We start from the raw sequence: 23,137 nt of genomic DNA, 5'->3' as shown, positions 1-23,137 counted from the left end.
ATGATGTTGTTAAAGCGGCAATTTTGAGAGCTTATGAACTTGTACCTGAAGCTTATAGACAGTGATTCAGAAATTATAAAAACAAATGGTGCGTAGCAAATAAAGTTAGACTTTCAGACACTACGTGAATTAATTTTGCTCGTGGAATTTAAGGGATGTATTCCTGATTGTACTGCAGTTTACTTATTACTATTACTAAGCTCATTGTCAAATGCATCTGTTCTTGCTGATGAGTTTGTGCTGACTAACAAAACTATTTTTATTGCCTGTACTGAAAAAGTTCCTTCCATTTCTCCTGTTTCAAAAGACCAGTCATGTTTTAAGTCTACCAGTACAAAAGTTAGGGGAGAGAGAGTGTTTTTATTGTCACAAAACTGGCCACGTGATTGCTGATTGCCTTGCTTTAAAATGCAAGCAGCAACCTAATCCTCCTAAAAGTGTTGCCTTTGTAAAGACTGTTGACATGATTGAAAATGAAAATCATGAAAAAATAGATGTGGGCTTTAAACCTTTTTTGATGGAAGGATTAGTTTCTGCTGATGTTCAGTCAACAAATCAGGTTAAGGTGACACATGTTGTGTGATGCAGACGATCGTGGTTAAGGATGCATTTCTTTTCTCTGAAACTTTTTGTGGTAGTTATGTTTTGGTATGAGGAATCGGAATGGAGACTGTCAGAGTTCCTTTACATCAGATTAATTTGCGATCCGAGTTGTATACAGGAATGACTAAGGTTGGGGTGCATGAAAATTTGCCTGTGTGTGGGGTAAAATTTATCCTTGGTAATGATGTGGCTGGTGGGAGGGTTACACCTTTCCTAGAAGTTTGTGACAAACCTAATATGTCTGATCATCCTGATGAAATGTCTGAACGATTCCTTGAAGTTTTTCCTGTTTGTGCAGTGACATGGGCACAAGCTCGTAAACTTGCTGATGCAGATGATTTGGCTACTACCTTTATGGCATCTACTTTTGAGCATGGTATTCTGATGGCTGATGAAGGTGAGGCAGATGGAAAACCTGATTCCAATTTGAATGATGTAAAATTACCAGTGACTCGTGATAATATTGTTGCAGCTCAAGGTGCCGCTGTTACCCTGTATAAATGTTTCTCTTCTGTTGTACCTTTGGAGTTAGCACGTGAGAAGTTGCTTACTATATAGATAACAGATTGCTTATGTGTAGATGGTGTATGAATGTCTCGGATGATGTTGAGTGGTCTACTGTTAATCAAATTGTTGTTCCGGTGTGTTACAGACAAACAATACTTTCTTTGGCCCATGATCATGCTTTGTCTGGACACCTGGGCATTAAGACGTACGATCAAATTTTGAAGCACTTTGTTTGGCCCAGATTAATGTCTGATGTAACAAAATATTGCAGGACTTGTTGTACGTGCCAATTTGCAGGAAAGCCGAACCAAGTAATTCCACGTGCACCACTTGTTCCTATACCTGTGATGGGGGAACCTCTCGAGCACGTCACTGTTGATTGCGCTGGTCCTTTGCCTAAGACCCGAGCTGGTAACCAGTACTTGTTAACGATAATCTGTGTTGTGACACGTTTTCCAGAAGTGATCCCGCTGTGGAAAATAACTGCTCCTGTAATTACTCGTGCACATGTGAAATTCTTTTCAACATTTGGGTTACCGAGAATTGTACAAACTGATCGGGGTACAAATTGTCAAAACTTTTTGCCCAAGTGTTAAAGACTTTGAAAATTTCCCATAGAGTCGCAAGTGCGTACCATCCAGAAAGTCAAGGGGCATTAGAACGATTTCACCAGACGCTGAAATCTATGCTTTGTAAATACTGTATGGAGACTAGCAAAGATTGGGATGAGGGCACACCCTTAGTTTTGTTTGCTGTTAAGGAAGCACTACAGGATAGTCTGGGGTTTAGTCCTGCTGACCTAGTGTTTGGACATACTGTGAGGGGTCCATTAAAGATGCTTAAAGAAGACATGTTATCTCCTGGGACTACTGTTAGAACGACTGTGCTGGAATACGTGAGCAAGTTTCGTGAACTATTGCATCATGATTGTGAAATGGCAAAAAAATCGCTATTAAAAGTGCAGGTCACTATGAAAGATCACTTTGATCGTAAGTCGGTCACGTCACTTTAAAGGAGACCAAGTGCTAATTTTTTTTTTTTTTTTTTTTTTTTTTCCAGTTGTTGGTTCAACTTTGTCTGCACGATTTTCAGGTCTGTATGAAGTGAAGAAATTGAGTGATACAGACTACGTAATTCGAACACTTGATCGCAGAAAGAAATCTCATGTATGTCATGTCAATATGTTAAAGTGATATTGCTCTAAAGAGTCATCAAAAAATGCTGTGGATTTAAATGAGTTAAATTCTCATTTGCCTATTACCCTTACTTGTGAGGTTGTTACTGATACTCCTGATGAAGACGATGGGGTGGTAGTTTGGCATACAACTCAGCAATGTGCCAGACTTAAGAACTCAAGAGGTTTTGTCTGATCTATCCTCTTCTTTCTCATCTATCTGATTTTCAGAGATTTGACATTGAACAGTTAATTCACTCTTTTCCTTTATTTCATGATGTTCCTACTCGTACAACCATGTTGCAGCATGATATTGATGTAGGTAATGCCGCTCCTATTAAGCAACGCTCTTATAGAGTAAATGCAGTGAAACGTTCTGTCATGAAATGGACAGAATGGATTGGCGAAGCCGAGCTGCAGTCCATGGAGTTCACCACGCTTGTTGGTTACCAAAAGTGACTGATCCACTAGATTTTGCACAGATTATCGCAAGGTAAACACTGTGACTACACCTGACTGTTTTCCATTGTCTCGCATGGAAGACTGCGTAGATACCCTTGGTCTTGCGAAATTTGTCAGTAAATTAGACCTGCTGAAAGGTTATTGGCAAGTGCCTTTAACCGCTTGTGCTTCTGATATTTCTGTGTTCCTGACACCAGATAGCTTTACACAATATTGCGTAATGGCTTTCAGAATGTGAAACGCTCCTACTACTTTCCAGAGGCTTATTAATATCGTACTTTCCGGTGTTCCAAACTGTAATGCATATTTAGATGATCTCATAATTTATTCTTCTGACTGGAAAGAACATGTATCAGTTTTGCGAGATGTTTGCACACCTTGTGGAGGCTTCACTGACCCTGAATCTTGCTAAATGCGAGTTTGGGCAAGCTACAATTACATACCTGGGGAGAGAAGTGGGACAAGGACAAGTAAGGCCCGTGGAAGCAAAAGTGAGTGCTGTTGCAGAATTTCCCATTCCTGCTGTGCGCAAGGAACTGTGTAGATTTTTGGGAATGGCGGGTTATTCTGGAAACTTCTGTGAGAATTTCTCTACTGTCGTTAATCCACTAACATCCCTTCTCAGTCCTACGTGCCCGTTTAAATGGAATGATGCCTGCCAAAATGCTTTTGACAATGTGAAGGCATTGTTGTGCAATGCACCTGTCCTCATTGCTCCGGACTGTGAAAAGCCATTTACATTGGAGATTGATGCGAGTTTGGTTGGTGCGGGAGCCGTATTGATCCAGGAGGATGCCCATGGAATCGAACATCCTGTGTGTTTTTCACGTAAGTTTTTAATAAACATCAGTTAAACTACTCTACTATTGAGAAAGAAACTCTGGCACTTCTGATGGCTCTACAATATGTCAAGTCACCTTTATTTATATAGCGCTTTAAACACAAAATAGCGTCAAAGCAACTCAACAACATTAAGAAAACAGTGCGTCAATAATGCAAAATGACAGTTAAAGGCAGTTCATTGAATTCAGTGATGTCGTCATCATGCAGCTCAGTTCAGTTTAAATAGTATCTGTGCAATAATTTGCAATCAAGTCAAGGATATCGCTGTAAATGAAGTGTCCCCAACTAAGCAAGCCAGAGGCAACAGCGGCAAGGAACCAAAACTCCATCGATGACAGAATGGAGACAAAACCTTGGGAGAAACCAGGCCCAGTCGGGGGGGCCAGTTCTCCTCTGCTGCAGCCTGGAATTGAACTGCTGGTTTCGTCTGGTCAAAGTCAGATTGTGCAGAAGAATCATCTGTTTCCTATGGTCTTGTCCCGGTGGTCATCTGAGACAAGGTCTTTACAGGGGATCTGTCTCTGGGGCTCTAGTTGTCCTGGTCTCCGCTGGCTTTCAGGACTGTAGAGGTCCTTTCTAGGTGCTGATCCACCATCTGGGCTGGATACATACTGGATCCGGGTGACTGCAGTGACCCTCTGACTTGGATACAGACTGGATCTGGTGGCTACGGTGACCTCAGAATAAGAGAGAGACAGACTAATATGAGCATAGATGCCATTCTTCTAACGATGTAGCAAGTACATTGGGTGTTATGGGAAGTGTTCCTGGTTCCGGTTTACCTAATTAATGCAGCCTAAAAATCCTTTAACGGATTTGGATATTAGAAGTGTATTAGTATGTTATGTGTAAACCAGGTTAAAGAGATGGGTCTTCCTCCCGAACAATGTTAGGTAGGTTATTCCAGAGTTTGGGCGCTAAATAGGAAAAGGATCTGCCGCCCGCAGTTGACTTTGATATTCTAGGTATTATCAAATTGCCAGAGTTTTGAGAACGCAGCAGACTATAATGTAACAAGAGCTCGTTCAAATACTGAGGTGCTAAATATGCCTGTAACTGTGTTCACTGACCATAATCCTTTGGTGTTCTTGGCTCGCATGTATAACTACAACCAGCGTTTTGATGCACTGGTCTCTAGTTGGTTATAATTTGGTGATTAAGCATAAAAGGGATCTGAAAATATCATTGCTGATGCTTTATCCAGAGCTTGGTTGATGGCGTAAGAACTTGTTAAAACTTATAGTGTTGTTTAAGTAGTTGTTTATTGGCTGTTCAGTTCATCAGTTGACCAATCAGGATGGACCTACCCGCTTAAAAGGGGGCCAGGCTTCGTGTGATTATGTCAGCCGTCCTGTGACATTGCATTGAAATTTTTATAAATGTATATTAATATGAAGTAATACCTCTTCTGTTGTGTCTTCAGCAGTTTGTTCTGTATTAGGCTCAGTATTGTACTTTGGTTTTGGTTCGTGTTTTGTTTTTGACAGGTCCATTGCTGTGTCTGGAATCATCCTGATGTGTTTAACTTCTGGACTTTGTGATGGCTGTGGCAGTACTTCAGGTGGGTAAAAGTATTTTGTCTTATGTTTGTCCTGCTTTCTCGATGTTTTCTCTGCCCATTCTTCTTTCTGGCTGAAGAACTTTTCTTTAGGTTCTGGATCACGGTAAGGCAGTAACAGATTGTTGTTAATTATGAGTTCTTTGTATCTGCCTTGGAGGGATCCATACATGTTCTGTATGAAGTCAGCAGGACGCAGGTACTTTTTCTTTTTAAGGATGCTCTGTTTAACAATCCAAAATCACTGTTCCACATGACAGTTACTTTCCCTAGTTTTGGATTGTTTGCTGACTGTAGTTGTGCTGGTTTCAGAAAACCGGCTAAGATCTCCAAGAAGAACTCCACTCCACAGAGGGAAAATGCTCATGTAGTTGTTCATGAGGAAGTCGATGAGCTCTGGACAGAAAAAGGTATTTTTTTTCCCTGTCTTGCTACAGAGGTGGAGGCTCTTGGCTATGTTCAAAACTGCAGTAAACAGTGATGTAAATGGTGATCTGCCACACACTGAAGTTACATTTTCATCTGTTTCTGTGGCCTCTGGTATCGTTTGTGCCTCTTTGTTTATTGTGCTCTTCATTATTTTTAGATCCAGGGCAATTTTGGCTGCATTCACACATGTCTCCTTTTCTGATGTGAAAAGAACAGACATATCTTCAAATACAGCTGTTGCCTCTTCTAGATGTGTGCTGTTTAACAACAAGGCAAAGCAGTAGGTGGCATACTCTTTTAAAGCCTTGTTGTCAGTCTTTCTTGAAAATGCCGACACACTGCCTTAACAATATGTGAAGAGTAAGACTGTGTAAGACTGTGAATTGAAGATCACCACTGTTTGCTTTGTTCAAAACAATGCGGTGGGCTCGTTGTAAATACAGCAAAATGCTCTCTTTGTTGAATGCCAGAAGGACACTTGAAATTAGTCCCCAGCTGAAGTCAGTCTCCACTTGATGGATATGGCATGATGTTATTTGACCAAGAGCCCTTAATGTTTTCATTAGCCAGTATGTCAAGGTTGGAATTGAGTGCTGATTTGATACGAGCTCACTGACTGGTAGTGGTGGCATTTTTTTTTTTTTTTTTTTTCTCCCATTCACGGCAGTACAAAAGCGTAGTAGAGCACTCTTTTGGGTTGACTTGTAATGCGGGAGATTACGGTACCTGTGGCATCCAGGTGAAGTGTCACATTTAAAAATTAAGATGCTGGACCAAAATGTGTAAACCACATTGTGTGTACAAATGTACAGCAAATGGGTCCACCTGCAAATGTTGTAGGTAGCCAGCAGTCTCAGGACAATCAGATGTAGCACATTCCTTTATTATTTTTTGTGTAAGCATAAGCTCCAGGATTATGTCGTCATGTAGCCTGGTGCTTTTTTTTCAGTTCAGTACAAATGACCCTTAACACATCTTTAGTCAAGGACTGCGAGATATTGCCTGCCACAATCTCTTCTGGTGTGGATTTTTTTTACGGCTTCATAATGGTAAGTACTCACACCTTGTGTGAGGGCCTTTGCAGTTTTCCACCTTCTTATATATTTGGTTTGTCTGAATTGTTGGTGATTCTTTTTGTGTGTTATGTTTCCGTTGCGAGCAACAAAGACAGTTATTTTCTTTTTTGATTTTGTTGGGGGGGTTTTTATTGTGAAAGTATAGACTGCTGTACAGTCTTTAAAGGTGCAGGTGGCACGTGCTTTGAAAAAAGGCAGGGCTCATTTCCGACTGTTTTTGCATTTTACGTGTTGGTACTTAAAGCACAAAACACAACAAGGATTGACCTGACTAAATTCTTTATAAATTACATCTGTCCATGGTCTCTGGAGTTGGTTTGAACCAGGCAGTGGCTTTATTTTTTCCAGTTTTCGAATTGTATTTCTATACAGAAATTTTTTGGACCTGGTGTTGTGGCCCTCCACTCTTCATTATTTTGGTTATGTTCATGTTCCTTTTCATATTCCCTTTTGTCTTCATTTTCAGAATATGTGGACACTGACATGAAGTCACTGTCCATGCTTTTTGACTTTAAATCCAGTTCATTTGTATTTTGTATGGAGTGATGTTCATCTTCATTTTTATTAAGTCTTTGGTGTTCCAAAACAATGTGTTCTGTCTGCTCATTTTTTTGTAGTTGTGTCTCATTCTGGTGAGGGACCTGTGCATCTTGTTGTCCATTTGTGTTTTCTAAAAATGACATAATAATAATAATTATTATTATTATTTCAGTATAATTCTACCAATTGTAAGGTTTTAAACCTACGTAGTTGCATTATTGTATTATAATGAAGTAAAGTTCACATCATATGACATTTAAAGGGATATTTCACCCAAAATGAACATCTGCTCAAAATGTAATACTAAAAAAAAAAATATGGAAGTCAATGGCTAATGTCAACTGTGTGATTACCAACATTCTTCAAAATATCTTGTTTTGTGTTCAACAGAACAAAGACACTTAATTTTGGCAGAACATTTCGTATAAAATACATGTTAAAGAGGTTCAGTTCATTAAAACAATGGTAAATAGAACCATTGCTACATGTAAAGAAAAATTTTTACCTAAACTGTAAATTTTTTTTTTTTTTTTTTTTTTTTCTTTGGAGGCACGTAAGTATTATGTGCATGCAAGAAATATCAGGTTTGAGAATTGTGTTCCCTTTTTGAAACTTTACAGTAAGACAAGATTCTGCTCTGAAATGGTCCGTATGCATGAAGTCTCAGACTTGTGATTTTATATTGAGACTTTATAAGTATCTAATTTTCTGTTAATTTGGACGTAATGTCTAATAACAACAATGTACACAGATGTGCTGTATGTTTTTTTTGTATTATTATTATTATTATTATTATTATTATTATTATTATTATTATAATAACCTTTTGGACCATCCTGATCTGAGAGAGATGTGGAGATATTTTTGAGCTTTTGTTGAGATTTGCTTGTGTTTTGTTGTGTGTAGTGAGGCAATGTGTTTAAATGTGAGTGATAAGTGAATAAAACACTGGTTCTACAATACCAAACACATAGAGCTAATTACTCAAAATACAACAAACTTTAAAATTTTGGACCTCGAGTTAGAATAACCCATATACGAATATGTGCCCATCAAAAGCCTCTTAGTGCATTATGGACTGAAAAGACAATTGAGAATGGGCCATGTATACTTTTGTAGAACATATAGTTCAGATGCAGTCAAGCTGTGAAATTGATTAATGTCATTTATTAGACACTTAAACCTTAACATACAAATGGGGAAAAGAAATGTTAAAAAATATTTTCCTATATGTCTTTTTCCACAAGATGCACATTACCAAAACTGTACAAAAATTCAACATAACCACGTTTAATACCCCAGTAATTATTTCAGAACCTGACATCATGCTTTCATTAGACATTTTCTTTACACATAATCATCATTTGACAACGCAAGATTATTTGTAACAACTTGTAATGCCAAATGTTTATTTAATCACACAAGATCATGACTACATTTAATTTTAGTTAAGCAATCTTTTCATTCAGTGGAAAACAATCATAAAATATATTTTAAACCATCCTTGTTCCTGAATCAAAATTACTACAGCTGCCATGACAAGTACATTTAGATAAGCTGAATTAATTAGGAAAATGTAACACATGATTATGAAACCATTACCAAAGAAATTTAACAGTCTGCCTTACCTTTACAAAGAACTTCAGTATGTATACCTTGCCTGTTGTTTTTCCATATTAGCATCAGCCATTTGATGAGTTTTTCATTGCTTTGTTTAAAAACATCAATGGCAAGGTTTGACCATGTTTCTGTAGTGATTTTTTTTTTTTTTTTTTTTTTTTTTTTTTTACTTATATTGTGAGCAATGAATGCTTTTACAATAGCTTCCCTCCCTCCAGCATCTTTCCATAGGTCTTTGTTTCTTTGTTTTTGGCCTTTTTTTGTATCTACCCATGTTTGAACATGTGCCACAATAGGCAATTCTTCTAACACTTCAATTTATATGTGCATTCTTTGCACCATTATGATATACTGCCTCCTACAGGAGTGGGGATCAATCTAACTATGATTTCAGAAAGAATACACTATATACCAGTGGTTCTCAACTCCAGGCCTCGGGACCCGCTGCTCTGCACATTGTGAATGTTTCTGAATCTGACACACTCAGTTCAGTTCATGGATCTCTCTCCTAATGAGCTGATGATCTGAATCAGGTGCGATAAATAAGGGAGACAAACAAAATGTGCAGAGCAGTGGGTCCCGAGGACTGGAGTTGAGAACCACTGCTATATACATTCTGTTACTGAAACCAATATCTGGATATTCTTCTAGAATACAGTAACTACACACAGCCTTTGGAGTTGAGAGAGAATGGTTAATTTGTCATAATTTTAAAATACAATTGATTACATTTGATTCAATAGCAGGTAGCTTAAATTAAATGAGACAGTAAAACATGCATGAAAATGTTCTTGCAGGCAATAACAAAACACACACTTTAGAATTTTTATTTAATTGAGATTTCATATTTTATTTTATTGAATTGATGCATTCCTTTCTACTATAATTCTGTGACTTGAACCACTTTGAAATTGTTGTTCTTGTAGCCAGTAGCAACACACCCTTTAGATTGGCTAAAAAAACCCCAATGTATTTTTAAATTTAATAAAGTTTTAATTTCAAACGGTCAAAACAATTGCAATAACATCCTCTAGGGGCAGCACACTTCAGAAGGCTTTGGATGGTTTTTCTTGATTCTAAAATGTCAATGGCATGTCTTCAGTTACAAAACACACACTTTAGAGTTCAGATAGAACGCTCTATGTATTTTTATGGAATTTAAGATGTTTGAAAATCAAACTCTGTCCAAATAACTGCGACACCACACACTCTTTAGGAGGCTTTGGGAGAATTGTCAGAATTGTTGCATCCCAATAACATGTGCTGCGCTATAGTTTTGTGTATGTATGCAACTTTAACGTGTTATTCTAGGAAGCATAGGGACACACAGCATTTTTTTATTCAGATTTGTTGTGTTACAATAACATGTGCTGCGCTTGTGGAAGCTTTAAAAAGGGACACAACAGCATTTCAAGTCTGAGTTAGAACAAATTTTTTAACACAATGAATCTTTGCATTTTTTCTACCACTTAACGTGCCTTTGTGCTATAGTTGTGTGAATCAATAGCACTTTAAAACTTTCTTGTATCAGCCAGACAATGAAAACTACTGCTCAATGATTAAAAAAGAAGTCCATCTGTAAATGTTTTGTAGCTGAGACAGACCATTTACAAGAAACTAATTATGTATTGGTTTCATTTTCAATAGTGTGTGTGTTCTTTAATAGTTCTGTCTCTAAAACACACACCCTCTAGATTAAAAAAAATAGTGTAACAAGACACACCCTTTGAAGTTGAGATGGAATACTGTATGTTTTAAAAATGAGTGTTAATGTATTAAAATGTAATTCAATAGTATGCATCCTGATTTACATATGATAGTAAAAGATGGTTGTAAATATTGTTCTTTGAACAAGTAACAAGATACATCCCTTGACGTTTACATATCAAACTGTATGCATTCTAAATTAATTTATTTAAAATCTGAATGTCAAACTTGGTCAAAACAAGTGCAATATGTTCCTCTAGGGGGCGGTAAACTGCACAAATATTGTAATGCTTTGCAAGCTTTTTCTCAAACGGTACATTTCAATAACTTTTGTTGTGCTACAGTTCTGTGAATAAAACCAACAGCTAAATGTTCTTTTATGAACAAATAAGACACACCCCTTTGATTTGAGATTTATTATTTATACATTTCACAAGTGAAGCATTTAGATGGAATAATTGTGTTTTTTTTTTTTTCTCTGTTTTGCACTTTGCAGACGGTCCCTTTCCTGCACTTTTACATTATAAGGTCTATCAGTTATAATTCCTTAAGGCAGATTAAAACCAATAAAACACAATGTGTTCTCTTCTACATATGAAAACAATTACAACAGTGTATTTCTTGTCATTGTGCTAAATCGTTAAAGAATTATTGATTTCCAAGGCTGAATCTCTGACAAAATGTCAAACGTCGAACCAACTTTATATTGGTAAAACGCCCCACACTGATGGATTTGGGCCTTCCGCCTTCCTCAGAGTGTTCCTATAATTAACAGGTGTAACTTTAAGTTATATCAGCTGAAGGGTAACTTAGCATGGAGCATTGCATTATTTTGTGAGTTCTAGATGTCACTTTCTCTCGATCATCGTGGTCCAGCCACAACTTCACTGAAATGTGTCAGTAATAATATAACTTTGCCTAAAGTTACTGCACATGAAGTTTCCTTTAAATCTGGCATGAGGAATCCCAAACCCGTTACATGCCTTTTAGCTGTCATACAGGAAATTGGAAAATCTTGAATTTTTATTATTTTACCTTAAGTATTTAAAAGAAACCGGTAACCTCTCACTATTGGGGTACCCTTTTTAAACCTTGTTTAACATATCTACTGTAAACTAAATAATTAACATTATTATCTGTTCTCCCTTGCAGATCCTGTCAAACGAGTCCCTTGTCCAAACATACAGTAGATACACCTAATTTACCAAACCCAAAGGCACTTTTAAGAGCCAATCTCTCTCTCTCTCTGCGCATGTGCTGAGTGAGTGGGTGGAGCGTTGAGTGAGCGTGTTTGGCGTGTGCAGGTACGAGTGGTATACTCTTTCTATCTTTTTTCTTTATTTTCGTGTTTATTGTTGGTCAATCTAGATTGAGAGGGTAAGGTAGTTTAACATACCGGAGCGGTTGCTCCTGGTATCAGCAGCATGGCTGCCTCAGGTAGTGGGAATTTTGATTTCCTGACAAGGCGTCATGGTATCAAAGTAGACTCGGCTGTTAATATGGAAGAATGCAGTCTCGCTATAGGTGAAACAATTGGAACTGAAAATATCATGTCTGCATCCTGTATGAACAATGCTATTGTGTTGTTCCTAAAGACAGTGGATTTAGTGAACCAGCTAGTTGAAAGTGGTGTAGTAATCAATGGAATTTTCACCCCAGTGCTTCCCCTCTCTACTCCATCGAAAAGAGTCACTTTGTCAAATGTGCCACCTTTTATATCGAATGAGGTTTTGACTGGAATGCTTTCTCGTTACGGCAAACTTGTTTCTCCGATAAAGATGATTCCAATTGGGTGCAAGTCCCCATTATTGAAGCATGTTGTGTCTTTTAGGTGTTATGTCTATATGATTTTACTAGACAACTTGGATGAATTGGATTTGGCTTTAAATTTTCGTCAGGACGAATTTAACTGTTATTTTTGTCACAACAAACAGTATGAAATGTTTTTCTTGCGGGGAGACAGGTCATCTGATCCGTGCTTGTCCAGGCAGATTAAATCAGCCAGATAAGAATCGTTTACCGGCTGAGGGTGAGAAAAATAATGTTGCGCGCGATGGTGAGATGCAGAAGGTTATTGTTGCTTTGCCTGCTGATGTTGATGCACCAAGCACAAGTCTACCTCAGAAATCGGTACCAAAGAAAGTAGTTGACAGAATAATTACAGACGTAATGCCGACTGATACGCCTGATGTGGGAGAGAATGCCGGGGTTGACGCGGAAAGAGATGGGACTTCCCTGGTAGATGAGCAGTCAGTGCAAGTTCTGGGGAACGAATCGCGAGATAGCGGTAACCCATAGCTGGGGAGCAAACGTCTCTCAACATAGGGCAGGATCAGATTTTCATGATGGATTTAGACGATATTGCTTTTAAAATGCCTCTGAAGAGACGATTAAATCAACAGCATACCGGTAAACAGACTAAAAAAATCTGACAATTGTGACGTGAGTCAATCTGAAACCGAGTGAAAGTGATTTCTCTGAATGTAGTTTTTCATGCAGTTTACCTCAAAGTGTTTTTTTCTGGCCGGACTTATACTGTACAGGATATAAAGTCCTTTCTTAAAGAGACCAAGAATGCCAGAAAAGTGAGATTTGAATATTTTCCTGATGTTCTGCAGTTTATTAAAAAGGCAAAGATTTTTAGGAATGGAGGTTTCACTAACCAGGAAGTGTATCGGCTAAAGAAAATTCTTGCCAAACTTAATGCTCAACCAAGGCTCATTGCTAGTAATGATAGCACATAAATACTCTCTCCTTTTTTGTCTCCTTTGGCTGTGCTTATCTTTTTTTTCTTTCCTTTCTTATTTATGGGGGAATTTTCTATGGCTTCTCTGAATGTGAATGGGGCTAGGGATATTGGGAAAAGGTTTCAATTATATGAAATAATTAAACAAAAGGAAATTGATGTCTGTCTTGTTTAAGAAACGCACAGCGATTTAAGAAATGGTTCTGACTGGGCTAAAGAATTTGATGGGCTTTCTGTTTTAAGTCATTTGACTTCAACCAGTAGTGGGGTTGCCATTTAATTCTCTAAGAATTTTATTCCCTGTTCGTTCTTATCAGGTGGAGGAGGTTATAAAAGGCAGGCTTTTAAAAGCTATTGCCCAGTTTGAAAATAGTTTTTATTTTTATCTGCGTGTATGTCCCAGTCCATGCCTTGGAAAGAATGTTTTTTTTTTTCTTGATACTTTGAGTAATGTATTATGTAATTGTAACACTGAGCATTTTTTGTTTTTAGGGGGAGATTTCAATTGCACTGAGAGCATCATTGATAGGAATTATGTTGAACCACATATGCCCTCACAAAAACGACTTATTCAGTTAGTAAAAACCCATGAGATTGTTGATGTTTGGAGGAATCTCCATGGTATTCAAAGGCAATATACTTGGGCTCATGCTTATAATTTGATTTCACTGGCAAGGTTGGAAAGATTTTATTGTTTTAAACACCAGCTTAATCTTTTTAGAAGCTGTTCAATTTGTCCAGTGGGTTTGTCTGATCACAGTTTGTTACAGTGTGTTGTATCTCATAGCTCCATCAAGCCAAAAAGTGCCTATTGGCATTTTAATAGCAATTTGTTGTGTGACAAGCATTTTAAACATTTTTAAAGAGTTTTGGATTAAATTTAGAACTACAAAAGCGTCTTTTCAATGTTTGCAGCAATGGTGGGATATTGGAAAAGTACAAATTAAACAGTTGTGTCAGCAATATACTCTCAATGTCACGAGACATGACCCATTCATTGAAAACAGTTGAGAAAGAATTAGAAGAGTTCCAGACGCTTGTTGATAGTACATGCAATTTGGCTCATTTCGATTCCCTTAAGAAGAAAAACATTTTAGGTAAATTATTAGATACAGTTACACAAGGAGCTCTGGTCAGATCATGCTTTCAGAGCATAGAATTGATGGATGCACCTTCTAAATTTTTCTTCTATTTGGAGAAGAATGGACAAAAGATTTATACATGCCTTAAGATCTAATGATGGATCTTTGCTGTCTGATTCCTCTGACATTCGAGGAAGAGCAGTTAGTTTTTATGAGGAACTGTATAAAAGTGAACTCATGCATGAACAAACTGAAAATGTCTTCCTTGAGAATCTGCCTCAGTTATCTGAAGAAGCTAATGCTGAGCTCAGCAAAGCTTTAACTCTGGAGGAGTTGGAGAAAGCTCTTCAAGGCAAAGCACCTGGAATTGACGGGTTGTCAGTTGATTTTATAAGTCTTTTTGGTCCGGATCTTTTGGAGGTGCTTAAGGAAAGCCAGTCCAAGGAGTGGTGATTCTCACCTTGTTGCCAAAAAAGGAGATCTAAATGACAGTTAGTTTGTTGTGTAATGACTATAAACTGCTTTCCAAAGCTCTGGCAAATAGATTAGGACCAGTTTTGGAGCAGGTGCTCCATCCTGTCCAGACCAATTGCGTACCTGGTAGACAAATTTTTGCTGATATCTTTTATTAGGGATGTTTTGAACCTTGGTAAAAGTCTCAACTTAGATTTTGGCCTTTTGTTACTCGACCAAGAAAAAGCTTTTGATCGAGTTGCGCATAAGTATTTATGGGATGTTTTAGAGGCTTTTGGCTTTAGTTCCAATTTTATTTCAATGGTTAAGGTGTTGTACAGTGATGTTGAGAGTATTTTTAAAGTTAATGGTGACTTATGCACTCCTTTTAAGGTTTTTTAGTTTGTAAGGCAAGGGTGTGCTTTGTCAGGTATGTTCTATGCTTTAGCAATTGAGCCTTTTTTAAGTAAGTTAAGAGCAGATTTGTATGGATTGCATATTCCAAAATGTCTAAATGTGTTTAAATTATCAGCTTATGCTGAAGATGTTATTTTAATTAGTTGTCAGAATGATGCTGAATTGCTGTTAAAATTGTTAAAGGATTTTAGAGTGTTTTCATCTACTAAAGTAAATTGGTCTAAAAGTGAAGCCATTTTGGTTGGGAGATGGTTAAATGGAGAACCAAACCTCCCAGATGGTTTAACTTGGACTAGGGAGGGCTTCAAGTATCTTGGAGTGTTTCTAGGTAATGAAATGGTTGTATAAAAAAACTTTGAAGGAGCTGTTGAAAAAATAAAGGGTCGCATTGATAAATGGAAATTTTTGCTTCCAAAGATCTCATATAGAGGCTGTATATTGATTATCAATAACTTGCTAGCATCCTCTCTATGGCATCGGTTAATGTGTGTTGATCCTCCATCAAACTTATTCAAAGTTCAGTCAATTCTGATTGATTTTTTTTTGGGGGGGATAAACTGCTTTGGGTTCCAAAAGCTGTTTTGTATTTGACCAAGGAAGAGGGTGGTCATGGACTAATGCATTTGCAGAGCAGGACAGCAGCTTTTCGGCTTCAGTTTGAACAGAGACTTTTGTTTGGACCTGCGGACTCGAACTGGAGATCTGTAGCTTTCATGGTTCTGCAGTCTTTTGGAAGCTTGGGTATGGACAGGTCTTTGTTCTGGTTGAATCCCAAAAATATGGATTTATCCAAGCTTCCAATTTTCTATCGTAATGTTTTGAAGGTGTGGACTATGTTCACTGTGCAAAGACCCTGTGGAATAAGTTCCTTGTGCTGGTTGTTGCAAGAACCTTTTGTCTGTGGTTCACGCATAGACATAACTCTTGAGGGTCCTTTCCCTGCACTCAATGGGATTCTTCTCTCTTCTAAGATGACAACTCTTGGGTGCCTATTACAGTCTGCTGGAAAAGACTTCAAAAATGTTGACTCAGTTGCGGGACATTTGGGCCTTCATTCGAAACGTACAGTCACTAAACTTCTGCTGTGAGAGCAGCTCTCCATTGCTCAAGAAGAAATCAAATTGCTGGAGGACTACTGTGAGGGGTTAATTGGTCTAAACAGTGATCCGTTCCCTGTTTTGTCATTATCTTCCAATTTAGAAGATTGTAAGAGTGTGTTCTTGCACTGTGAAGATGTGACACTAAGTGGCCTAGAGCCAGCTTCTGGAAAAGAAATGTATAAAATGTGTGTTAAATCTTTAAACAAAATGTTTTTAAATAATAGAGTGGATACTCCCTGGTGTAATATTTTACAGTTGGAAGAGGGCGAGTACCCTGAATGGAGAGCGTTGTACAAGTCACCATTAACTAAAAAACTTGGGGATCTGCAGTGGAGAATTTTACATGGTGCAGTTGCAGTTCATGTCTTTTATCTCATTTTTAAATCCCGATGTTGGTCATGACTGCCCCTTTTGTCTGCAGAGAGAAATTGTATTTCACTCATCTATGCAATGTTCTATACTTGAGCCTTTTTTTTACTGTTTTACATAATTTATTTTTGGGTTTTGTTGATACTTTTTCTATTAGGATTTTTATTTGTGGTTTTAAATATGTTCAGAGAAAACGTTTCAAATGTCAGCTTTTGAATTTTTTTTATTAGGTCAGGCTAAAATGGCTATCTATGGTACTAGGAGACATAAAATTGAACGAAACATGAGGTATAGTTTATTGGCAGTTTTTTTTTATTCAGTAAAATCTAGAATTCTCATTGATTTTCGTTATTTGAAAGCTATGGATGATCTTTCTTTTGACTTGATTTGGTGTTGTGGTGGAGCTTTGTGTGAGGGTTGTTAAAAACAACTTGGTCTTTGTAATATCTGTTTATTTCTTTTTTTTTAATTTGTTTTTTTTGGATAATGTGTTAATTTTTTGTAAAAGTTTTTTTTAAATTAAATCTCGCTCTCTCTCTGTATACAGTACATCTGTCTGTTTGCGTCTTGTCTCTCTCTCTCTCTCTCTCTCTCTCTCTCTCTCTCTCTCTCTCTCTCTCTCTCTCTCTCTCTCTCTCTCTCTCTCTCTCTCTCTCTCTCTCTCTCTGTGAGCGTCTCACTGGTGAGAGGAGCGTTTCTGGGGGTAGTTTTCCTTACTATTCTTGTTTCTTTCCTTTTTTTTTTTCCCCTAAAAGTTTATGTAGGTTATAGTTATAAGGTTAAATTAAATGGTTTAGATTTTTTTTAGTAATAATCGCCTGGTAGGATTTATTAATTTTTTTTTGTGCCTCGTGGCGGAGGACTGGTATGGAGGTTTCCTCTCTGTCACTCCGCCACGGAGTCAGGTGTATGCCTGACGCCGGTGCTACGGTCGAGGATGTGCTCGTGGCGATTGGAGAACAAATAGGATTTGAAAATATTGTATCCGCATCCAAAATGAACAAGGCCGTGGTGGTTTTTCTGAAGGATCAAAGTTTTGTTAGTAAACTCATCGTGAGCGGCATTTGGGTAAGTGGAGCATTTGTTATTGTTTCTCCGTTGGTATCGCAGTCGACAAGGGTAAACATTTCCAATTGTCCACCATACATACCTAATGCATGCATTGAAAATGAATTGCAGAGGTTTGGGAAAATAGTAAGTGGAATGACATTAATTTCACTCGGGTGTAAAAATGAAGCCCTAAAACACGTGTTGTCTTTTAGGCGGCAGTTGTTTATGGTTTTAGAATCACCGACGCTAGATATCTCGTTTCGGGTTAAACATGAAGATAAATCATATATGATCTATGCGAGTACCAATCATTTGAAATGCTTTGAGTGCGGGAATTTTGGGCATAAAAAAATGGAATGCCCGCGTAAAACACAAACAGAAGAAAATAGCAACAACACAAATGAAGATGAACATGCGGTCGTTGATGAAGCAGTGAATGCAGAGAAAAGTAAAGAAATAGAGTTAGAAAATGGAACTGACAAGGAGCAGAGTGCAAATAATAAACGAAGTACGCACGAACAAAGTGAATCTACTGAAGATGTAGGTCAGAAGGAATCGAATGAAAAGAAATCAGGGAAAAAACAGGGAAAAGGAATAATTGTGATGGAGAAAAAAGGATGAATTGTGAAGAGGCAGGAACTAGTGAGGTGAAAAAATCTCATGTTGAGAGTCCTGATAATATTGATGTAGACACTTTTGAGAATCAAATTGATAATATATCTCTGTCTCAGTTCTCTGAAATCACTGATGTGACTGAAGAGATGGCTGATGATGATTGTCTTTCTGAAATGTCAGATATTCCCTCCAATTATGATGAAGATCAGTTGTATACTGTAAAAGTGATTAACGATTTCCTTGATGTAACCTTTGGAAGAAAAGTAGAAGTTAAAGAATTTTTTCCTGATGTGAAAAAGTTTTTGGCTTCAGTGATCAGGATACAAAAGACTGTCAGTTACGAAGAGTTAAGTAGAAGGAAAAGATTCCGCTTGAAAAAAATGGTAACAAATTTGAGAAAAGAAAGTTCTTGAAAACCCTTTATAGGTTAGATATGAAGAATTCACAAGGGGTGAACTATTGTTTCCTTTTTGTCTTGTCCTCTTTAATTCTCCTTTTTCTATCGTCTTCTTTAACAGGGTTTTTCCTGGGTCAAAATTGGTCTTCGGTGGTGGCTGACCAACATGGTCATCCACACACAGCAAAGAGTACCCTACCCACAAGATCCGCAAGCCCAATATTGACAATAAATGTTCAATTTTAAATAACTACAATAAGAAAACAATTTGTGATTTTTTTTTTTTTTTTTTTTTTTTTTTTTTTTTTTTTATTGTTGTATTTATTCATGAAAAAACGATCACTGTAAGGCTAGATAGTAAAAGAAAGCGATTACAACTTATTTTACACGTAAACATCATTGATACCAAAGTATATTTGAATTGTCAAAGGTATCACAATTTATCTATTTACAAATTATGCAATTATCAGACACAGATATTACCTGTCACTCTCACTGTCATCCTTTCTTGTCCTCTGCAAAAAAAGCTGTGGTTTTTTTTTTTTTTTTTTTTTTTTTTTTTTTTTTATAGTTTTGAAAGATAAAATCCTTTTTTGATAGACCTGATAATTATTTTAGTATAATCATATGAATTAAAAAGTAGCATTAAAAACGTAGCATTAAAAGGTGTAATAGTGTAATTTTTTTTACCATATAAAATTTAATAAAATTAGCAGCTAGCTAGCAACAGCTTGCTTTGTGTTCTGATCTAGTTTCATCTCACTCCAGTCTAACTTTAAACTAAATGATTTTACAGGTAATTTACTACACATTGGCAGAGGCCTATACATACTGTGGATTATTAAGGCTAAATTTTACTAAACACTCTTGCTAAATGGGGTAAGCACACTTACTTTCTCATTTCAGATGTGTATGTTTTTCTAAGAAGTAATGATTTGTTATACACCGGTTCAGACACTGACGGGCAGACCAAGTGCTTTAACCATTCATTATAATGAATTGGCTCAAAGGAGTCATTAGGTCGAGAATCGGACTTTAGCGGACGTGTTGTGTGGGAATCCTGGCTGTTAGGACATCGCAAAAGATTTGTCAACACACACACACACACACACAAAACACTTCATAACTGGATAGATTTTTTATAATTTTTTTTTTTTTTTTTTTTGCGTTTATTTAAAGTTATGTCAGCTGCATGTGTGGAATGATTGTCACAAGTTGTAAGAGAAGATAAGGCAATTTTTTTTTTTTTTTTTTTTTTTTTTTTTGACTGCAATTCACACCCAGCGGTAATTCAGCAAAATATTCTCCAATTGCATCACGTGAAACATGGATTCGGTCTTCCGACCTTTAGGATCAGTTGATTTTGATGCAAAGACAGAACTGAAGACGGAGGGCCCTATCATACACCCGGCGCAATGCGACGCAAGGCGCAGCGCAAGTGTGTTTGTTAGTTTCAGTCAGGCGCCGTTCGCATTTTCCCGTCCAGTGCCACGTCGTTTAATTAGCAAATGCATTTGTGCGCCGATGGGCGTGCTGGTCTAAAAAAGAGGTGTGTTCAGGCACATTGCTATTTTATGGAGCTGAAAATAGACTGCGCCATAGACCAACACAAACCTGGTCTAAAGTCTGGCGTGATGTTTTTTTCTTTGTTATTTAAAGAGCGTGTTAGTATAGGCGGGTCCACAACACGCGTACACGCTGCTTATTAAACACAGGGACGCACTGCAGCACACAAACATGCCAAATATCAAAAATTAAAGGATTGCGATGCATAATAATTTTTTGTAGGCTATTAAATATAAAAATGCCTACATGTTATAATGGATAGTCATCACATGTATCTATTTGCTCGCACACGAGCAGCTCCGTTTCATCTCGTAGACGCGTTCTGTCTTTGCGCTTGCCAAATTCCGCCGTGTACATAGCAAATCCGTCATGGCACGAGCGCATCCGGCTCTGCGTTGGAAGATGAGACTCTGATTAGTTTATTGCACATTACGCCCAAAAAAACACCCATTACTCATTAAGAGAATGGGGAAAACCCGTTTAGACCATGCGCCCGGGCGCGCCAACCGTTTTTGGAGTAGTTGTTATAGCAAAAGTGGATTTGGACACGCCTTGAGTGCACCTGCACCGTGCGCTTTACACTTTGCGTTTAGATCGTTAAAATAGGGGCCGGAGAGTGCCCGCGCGGGGGTGGGGCGCTGTGATCGTTCTCTCCATCACTCCGTCTGTAACCTGCTTCACTCACAAAACCCAATTACAGATCAAATAAGGCTTTGGCGGGACAAAAAATCGTTTTGGCGGCCGCCAAAAAATTTTCAATGTAGGAAAAACCCTGTTTAATGGAGAGCTTTAGAATAGGTTCCATTAACATTAATGGGGGTAGAGATAGCAGGAAAAGGGCAAGTTTGAATGAATACATACAAAATAAGAGTATTGATGTAACATTTGTACAGGAGACGCATAGTGATGTAAAGAATGAAGTGGAATGGAAAATGGGGTGGAGAAGTGATTTATTTATGAGTCATGGTACAAATGTTAGTGGAGGAGTTGCTATTTTGTTTTCAAAGACAATTAATATAACGACTGTGTCTGTGAATGAAATAGAAAGAGGTAGAATTTTGGCTGTTCAAACAATTATAAATGGCTCTACTTTTGTTTTTATTAATATTTATGCACCAAATACTGGTGCAGAGAGGATACAAACTTTTAAAAAGTTACACGAGTTTTTAAAACAAAATTGTGATGAAAATGTATGGTTGATTGTGGGGGGTGACTGGAATTGTACAATCGATTTTACTTTAGATAGAAATGGAGAAGAACCTCATCCCTCTTCTGCCAAATTTTTACACAATGTTATTAGTAATTCTAATTTAATTGATGTATGGAGACTACAATACCCTACAGTTAAACAGTATACATGGGTAAAGGTTTCTCATGATCATATTAGTACTGCTAGGTTAGATAGATTTTATATTAATAAGGATAAAAGTAATAGAATTCTAAAATCTACTATTTGTCCAAATGGGTTCTCTGATCATCATTTATGTATAATTGAAATAAATGTAAGGAAGTCACAAAGTCATAGCTATTATTGGCATTTTAACGTGAAATTGTTACAAGATGTGCTTTTTTGTGAAAAATTTAATGTGTTTTGGAGTGAGTGGAAAAAACGAAAAAAATAATTATGATGATATTGTTCAGTGGTGGGATATAGGAAAAGCACAAATTAGAATATTTTGTCAAAATTATATATATAATACAAATGGTAGGATCAAAAAAATGTTTTTGAACTAGAAAAAGAGATAAAGCAGATTGAAGGAGAGTTAAGTGTTGGAGATGTTGTGACCCTTGGGAAGCTGGAAGAAAAAAAAAAAGCTTGAGCCTCATTATTTCATGAAAAAGCAAAGGGAGCTTTAATTAGAGCTCGCTTTGCATTTTTGAGAGAAATGGATGCACCAAGTTTCTTTTTTTAATTTAGAGCAGAAAGCAAAAGAAAAAACAATGATGTTGCATTTGAAAGATGTAAATGGGAATGTGATTTCAGATCTTAAAGAAATGAGAAAAATTGCTTCGGAATTCTATATGGATTTATTTGGAGAAGGACAATGTGACATCAATTGCATTGAGGAGTTACATAAAGATTTACTGAAACTCTCTGATGAACAGAGTAAACAGCTTGACTCTGGCCTCCAGTTAAAAGAACTGTCTGATGCTGTTAAAAAAAAACTTTCAACCGGAAAGGCACCTGGTATAGATGGTCTTCCAGCTGAGTTTTATAAACAATTTTGGAACCTTCTGAAAGATGATTTATATGAAGTTTTTAATTATTGTTATCAACAACTTGAATTACCTACTAGTTGTAAAAGAGCTGTTTTATCTTTGTTACCTAAAAAAGGTGATCTTGGTTTGTTGAAAAATTGGAGACCTGTGGCTGTTTTATGCACTGACTATAAAATTTTGGCAAAATGCCTTTCTAATAGATTGAAACCCTTTTTTAGAATTTATGGTCAATGAATATCAAACATATTGTATACCTAACAGAACAATAATGGACAATCTGTTTCTTGTAAGAGACATAATAGATATTGCCGATTTGAACTGTGAAAATTTTGGCATTTTTGCAATTGATCAGGAAAAAGCGTTTGACAGAGTTAGTCATTTTTATTTGTTTAAAACACTTGAAGCTTGTGGGGTTGGTCAGAGTTTCATTTCATGGATAAAAATGTTGTATAATGATGCATCTGCAATGTTGAAAGTGGGGGGTGGGCTTAGTCGTCCTATTCCCGTGATGAGAGGAATTAGACAAGGATGCCCATTATCAGGGATGTTGTATTCATTGGCCATTGAACCCCTACTTTGTAAGTTAAGGAAAACTTTACAAGG

Source organism: Cyprinus carpio, chromosome B4 (genome assembly GCF_018340385.1).
Source record: "Cyprinus carpio isolate SPL01 chromosome B4, ASM1834038v1, whole genome shotgun sequence".
NCBI lineage: Eukaryota > Metazoa > Chordata > Actinopteri > Cypriniformes > Cyprinidae > Cyprinus > Cyprinus carpio.
This window is presented reverse-complemented; position numbering follows the sequence as displayed.